The following is a 7,322-nucleotide window of genomic DNA, read 5'->3' as shown; positions in this document are numbered from 1 at the left end:
AGGAGAGGAGAGAGAGAGGTGGAAAGAGGAGGGAGAGGAGAGGAGGGAAGAGGAGAGGAGATGAGAGAGAGGTGGAAAGAGGAGAGGAGGGAGAAGAGAGGAGGGAGAGGTGGAAAAAGAGGGAGAGGGGAGGGGAGGAGGGAAGAGGAGGAAGAGGAGAGGAGGGAAGAGGAGAGGAGAGAGAGGTGGAAAGAGGAGAGGAGGGAGAAGAGAGGAGGGAAGAGGAGATAAGGGGAGAGGAGGGAGAGGTGGAAAAGGAGGGAGAAGGAGGGGAGGAGGGAAGAGGATGAAGAGGAGAGGAGAGGAGAGAGAGAGAGAGAGAGAGAGAGAGCGAGAGAGAGAGAGGAGGAAAGAGGGGGAAGAGGAGAGGAGAGAGAGGTGGAAAAAGGAGGGAGAGAGAGTAGGAAGAGGAGAGGAGGGAGGAGGAGAGGAGAGGAGAGGAGGGAGGGAGGGAGGGAGGGAGGGAGGAGAGGAGAGGAGAGGAGAGGAGAGGAGAGGAGAGGAGAGGAGAGGAGAGGAGAGGAGAGGAGAGGAGAGGAGAGGAGAGGAGAGGGAGGGAGGGAGGGAGGGAGGAGAGGAGAGGAGAGGAGAGGAGAGGAGAGGAGAGGAGAGGAGAGGAGAGGAGAGGAGAGGAGAGGAGAGGAGAGAGTAGGGAGGGAGGAGAGGAGAGGAGAGGAGAGGAGAGGAGAGGAGAGGAGAGGAGAGGAGAGGAGAGGAGAGGAGAGGAGAGGAGAGGAGAGGAGAGGAGAGGAGAGGAGGCATGCGAGAGGAGGGAGAGGAGGGAAAGTTTGTAGGAGGAGGTGGGAGCCAGGTGGGAGGAGAGCTTTACTGCCACTCTCTGTTGGATCAAAGTACTAGTGAGAGCTCGTTCGGCTGGGCGCTAACCGTCTCTTCTCCTGATAGGCCCATCCCAACAATGGTTAGCATACCTGTTAGCATACCTGTTCCATTGTTGCATATAGAGCAGAGCTAACAGTCCCATTATACTCCACAGCTGTTTGGATGAAACCACAGAAACTAGATTTACCTGCATGATTGCCTTTGTGCGTTTCTATTGAGATGTCATCAACCAGAAGACACTGTGAGCACAGACAGACTTACAGGAATACAGTCTGGTTCCCTTCAGTGTTTCGTCATGCACCTGTTGTCTGTAAAGCTGACTGTTTGCATGACTACACCTTATTGACGGATGGTTGCTCAGTCTAATTTAGTGGAAACTCAGTGCCAAATAAAACAATTAACGGGCTGGAAATATGCCACAAAATTGGCTGTATACAGAGCCAGGTACTGTCTTAGTGCGGTAGCATTGGTAATGGGATGAGCTGTGTGGTCATCCACATATTGTAGTGGTCTGGTGGTCCCTGTATGCCATGAGAAAGGCTTTAGGAGGAGATTAGAGTTATTAGTTTAAAATTCCAGCAGACAGAGAGACACAAATCCTGTCTGGCTGCCTGGCCTGGGTCTGTGTGTGGCAGGGCCAAGTGCTCAGCCAAGGGACAGTCACTCAACTCTGAACATGGCAGCAGCAAATTAGGTCAAATCCATGCTAGAGTGAAACACGGCCTGAAGAGATTCCCAAAATAAGGGGGAAGCATCTGGATCAGCAGAGACGGGAGCGAAGAGGGCCATCGGCGCGGCCTCTGAGGTCTCATATACAACCCAAAGTTCAGAATATGAAGACCAGTAGAACTTGTAATGCAACATCATATTACCTAGTAGATTGGTCTCATAGACTAGACGTAACATAGTAAAAGTAAATCCGGGAAACTCAAATGATTATGATATCGTTACATAAGATAGAAGGTTACTTAAGGAAAAAATAAAAGGAGAGTGGTTGGTTGGGATGGGTGGGTGGGTTTGGGCGGGTAACTACTTACTACTTTTTAGCTACTTCACAATTACTTAGCATGTTAGCTAACCCTTCACCTAACGCTTACCCTAACCTTAACCCTTTTAGCTAACCCTTCCCCTAACCCTAACCTTAACCCTTTAACCTAACTTCTAACCTTAACCCCTAACCTTACTGGCTACTGGTCAGGTGAGGTTGTGTTTCTCTAGCGGGAGGTAAGCTTGGCTTCTTATATGGTGTCGAGTAAAGCTTAAACCATGTATTTAGATTGTAGGTAGGTATTGTAGTTAGGCATTGTAGGTAGTTTATCTAGGTAGTTATTGTTGGTTATTGCAGGTAATTATTGTAGGTAAGTATTGTATTCGGCTGAGCCCGGTGAAGCACGAGGCTAGCTAACCCACTACCTGGACCAATAAAGCTAGCTAGCTAGCGGGTAGCTACTGGTAACTATTAGCAACTGTGGATAGTTGTTTCCAATGTTATTTCACGCTTAAGAGTACCTGTAATTATGCCAGCTAGCTACCTACCATTCAGCTGTTTTTCTAACCTCATTATCTGAAGCGTTAACGTTAGGTAGTTAGTAGCTACTGTACTCGAAATGTAGCTAGCTTGTTGCTACCTGGATAGCTAACTAAACAATAGCTGGAACGACCTAGCTGTAATATTTGGAGATGCTTTCTCTCCGTTGGGACAGACACGAACTGGCTGAATCGATTCAGTGGCTAGCTTTGTACTTAACTGGCTAACAGTAGCTACTAAGGGTAAGTTATAACCTACATTTATTTTTGTTTTGTTTTTTACATACTGGTAACCAGAGTCGTTCAAGGGAATTCGGGACATGGGTGACTAGTTAACGTTAGCTTGGCTCTCTCTGTGTGTTTCGTGCCGTGGGAGGAGAGGTTGGTTCGTTGGCAGAGAGCAATGACTAGCTAGTATGCTAACTATTCTAGCTAACTAACTGGCTGAATAAGTTGACGACGTACTCACTCAAACTGTCAAAACTAACCCCAAACTTTACACAACGTTAGACACGGACACAAATGATCTGTTTGGCGTGTTAACACACTGGTGGTTTGTTGTAACCGAGTATTGGTGCTAAACCGTTTTATTGGAGGCTGGCATGCTAGTTGGCTATGGCTTCATAGGATTCGGTGCCCTGGACGGTTTTCACGGAAGAATACTGTACCAAGTTAGCTAGCTGAATAAACTAAGTTAGAGTCTATTCCTAGAAAACATTGAACCGCTTAAGTTCACAACAATTATAATTTCTAAAGTGGAAGTTGGGAGAGTTATATTTGAGTGTTTCAGTGAAACATAAGTGAGGGAGGCCCCGCTCTCTCGCTTTCCCAGATGTTTAGTTCATTTCATTCCAATCTCCTTTGCATTATTGTAGCCTTTTTCTGTAGCCTGTCAACTATATATCTGTCTATCCCTGTTCTCTCCTCTCTGCACAGGCCATACAAACGCTTCACACCGCGTGGCTGCTGCCACTCTAATCTGGTGGTCCCTGCGCGCACGACCCACGTGGAGTTCCAGGTCTCCAGCAGCCTCTGGAACTGCCGTTCTGCGGCCAACAAGGCAGAGTTCATCTCAGCCTATGCTACCCTCCAGTCCCTTGACTTCTTGGCGCTGACGGAAACATGGATTACCACAGAAAACACTGCTACTCCTACTGCTCTTTCCTCGTCTGACCATGTGTTCTCGCATACTAGCGTCTGGTAAGCGCAGCGGTGGCACAGGAATCCTCATCTCTTCCAAGTGGACATTCTCTCTTTTTCCCCTGACCCATCTGTCTAGCTCCTCATTTGAATTCCATGCTGTCACAGTCACTAGCCCATTCAAGCTTAACATCCTTGTCATTTATCGCCCTCCAGGTTCCCTTGGAGAGTTCATCAATGAGCTTGACGCCTTGATAAGTTCCTTTCCTGAGGATGGCTCACCCCTCAAAGTTGTGGGTGACTTTACCCTCCCTACGTCTGTCTTTGACTCATTTCTCTCTGCCTCCTTCTTTCCACTCCTTTCCTCTTTTGACCTCATCCTCTCACCGTCCCCCCCTACTCACAAGGCAGGCAATACGCTTGACCTCATCTTTACTAGATGCTGTTCTTCTACTAATCTCACTGCAACTCCCCTCCAAGTCTCCGACCACTACTTTGTATCCTTTTCTCTACACTCTCCTCCAACACTACTCACTCTGCCCCTACTCAGATGGTAATGTGCCGTCGCAACCTTCGCTCTCTCTCTCCCGCTACTCTCTCCTCTTCCATCCTATCATCTCTTCCCTCTACTAAATCCTTCTCCCTCCGATCTCCTGATTCTGCCTCCTCAACCCTCCTCTCCTCCCTTTCTGCATCTTTTGACTCTCTATGTCCCCTATCCTCCCGGCCGGCTCGGTCCTCCCCTCCTGCTCCGTGGCTTGACGACTCATTGCGAGCTCACAGAAGAGGGCTCCGGGCAGCCGATCGGAAATGGAGGAAAACTAGACTCCCTGCGGACCTGTCATCTTTTCACTCCCTCCTCTCTACTTTCTCTTCCTCTGTTTCTGCTGCTAAAGCCACTTTCTACCACTCTAACTTTCAAGCCTTTGCCTCTAACCCTATGAAGCTCTTTTCCACCTTCTCCTCCCTGCTGAATCCTCCTCCTCCCCCTCCCTCCTCCCTCTCTGTGGATGACTTCGTCAACCATTTTGAAAAGAAGGTTGACGACATCCGATCCTCTTTTATTAAGTCAAATGACACCGCTGGTCCTTCTCACACTGCCCTACCCTATGCTTTGACTTCTTACTCCCCTCTCTCTCCAGAAGAAATCTTGCGACTTGTGACGGCCGGCTACCCAACATACTGCCCGCTTGACCCTATCCCCTCCTCTCTTCTCCAGACCATTTCCGGAGACCTTCTCCCTTACCTCACCTCGCTCATGAACTCATCCTTGACCGCTGGCCATGTCCCTTCCGTCTTCAAGAGAGCGAGAGTTGCACCCCTCCTCAAAAAACCTACACTCGATCCCTCCGATGTCAACAACTACAGACCAGTATCCCTTCTTTCTTTTCTCTCCAAAACTCTTGAGCGTGCCGTCTCTAGCCAACTCTCCTGCTATCTCTCTCAGAATGACCTTCTTGATCCAAACCAGTCAGGTTTCAAGACTGGTCATTCAACTGAGACTGCTCTTCTCTGTGTCACGGAGGCTCTCCGCACTGCTAAAGCTAACTCTCTCTCCTCTGCTCTTATCCTTCTAGACCTATCCGCTGCCTTTGATACTGTGAACCATCAGATCCTCCTCTCCACCCTCTCCAAGTTGGGCATCTCCGGCGCTGCTCACTCTTGGATTGCGTCCTACCTGACAGGTCGCTCCTACCAGGTGGCTTGGCGAGAATCTGTCTCCGCACCACGTGCTCTCACCACTGGTGTCCCCCAGGGCTCAGTTCTAGGTCCTCTCCTATTCTCTCTATACACCAAGTCACTTGGCTCTGTCATATCCTCACATGGTCTCTCCTATCATTGCTACGCAGACGACACACAATTAATTTTCTCCTTTCCCCCTTCTGATAACCATGTGGTGAATCGTATCTCTGCATGTCTGGCAGACATATCAGTGTGGATGTCAGATCACCACCTCAAGCTGAACCTCGGCAAGACGGAGCTGCTCTTCCTCCCGGGGAAGGACTGCCCGCTCCATGATCTCGCCATCACGGTTGACAACTCCATTGTGTCCTCCTCCCAGAGTGCAAAGAAACTTGGCATGACCCTGGACAACACCCTGTCGTTCTCCGCTAATGTCAAAGCGGTGACCCGATCCTGCAGGTTCATGCTCTACAACATTTGTAGACTAGGACCCTACCTCACACAGAAAGCGGCACAGGTCCTAATCCAGGCACTTGTCATCTCCCGTCTGGATTACTGCAACTCGCTGTAGGCTATGCTCCCTGCCTGTGCAATTAAACCCCTACAACTTATCCAGAACGCTGCGGCCCATCTGGTGTTCAACCTTCCCAAGTTCTCTCATGTCACCCCGCTCCTCTGCACACTCCACTGGCTTCCAGTTGAAGCTCACATCTACTACAAGACCATGGTGCTTGCTAACGAAGCTGTGAGGGGAGCGGCACTTCCTTACCTTCAGGCTCTGATCAGACCCTACACCCAAACGAGGGCACTACGTTCATCCACCTCTGGCCTGCTAGCTCCCCTACCTCTACGGAAGCACCGTTCCCGCTCAGCCCAGTCAAAGCTATTCGCTGCTCTAGCACCCCAATGGTGGAACAAGCTCCACCATGATGCCAGGACAGCGGAGTCACTGACCACCTTCCGGAGGCACTTGAAACCCTACCTCTTTAAGGAATACCTGGAATAGTATAAAGTAATCCTTCTTCCCCCACCACCCATACAAAAAAAATAAGTGGTTGTCCCACTGGCTATCATAAGTTGAATGCACCAATTTGTAAGTCGCTCTGGATAAGAGCGTCTGCTAAATGATGTAAATGTAAATGTAATAGCTAATGTTAGCGTTAGCCACCTAGCCACCTAGCTAACATTAGCCACAACAAATTGGAATTCATAACATACAGTGAAGTCGGAAGTTTACATACACCTTAGCCAAATACATTTAAACTCAGTTTTTCACAATTCCTGACATTTAATCCTAGTAAAAATGTTCTGTCTTAGGTCAGTTAGGATCACCACTTTATTTTAAGAATGTGAAATGTCAGAATAATAGTGGAGAGAATGATTTATTTCAGCTTTAATTTATTTCATCACATTCCCAGTGGGTCAGAAGTTTATATACACTCAATTAGTATTTGGTAGCATTGCCTTTAAATTGTTTAACTTGGGTCAAACGTTTCGGGTAGCCTTCCACAAGCTTCCCACAATAAGTGGGTGAATTTTGGCCCATTCCTCCTGACAGAGCTGGTGTAACTGAGTCAGGTTTGTAGGCCTCCTTGCTCGCACACGCTTTTTCAGTTCTGCCCACAAATGTTCTATAGGATTGAGGTCAGGGCTTTGTCATGGCCACTCCAATACCTTGACTTTGTTGTCCTTAAGCCATTTTGCCACAACTTTTGAAGTATGCTTGGGGTCATTGTCCATTTGGAAGACCCATTTGCGACCAAGCTTTAACTTCCTGACTGATGTCTTGATGTCTTGCTTCAATATATACACATCATTTTCCTTCCTCATGATGCCATCTATTTTGTGAAGTGCACCAGTCCCTCCTGCAGCAAAGCACCCCCACAGCATGATGCTGCCACCCCCGTGCTTCACGGTTGGGATGGTGTTCTTCGGCTTGCAAGCCATCCCCTTTTTCCTCCAAACATACCGACGGTCATTATGGCCAAACAGTTCTATTTTTGTTTCATCAGACCAGAGGGCATTTCTCCAAAAAGTACGATCTTTGTCCCCATGTGCAGTTGCAAACCTTAGTCTTGCTTTTTTGTGGCGAATTTAGAGCAGTGGCTTCTTCCTTGCTGAGCGGCCTTTCA

Source organism: Coregonus lavaretus (genome assembly GCF_964263955.1).
Source record: "Coregonus lavaretus genome assembly, chromosome: 24".
Lineage (NCBI taxonomy): Eukaryota > Metazoa > Chordata > Actinopteri > Salmoniformes > Salmonidae > Coregonus > Coregonus lavaretus.
Note: the sequence above shows the minus strand (reverse complement) of the source record.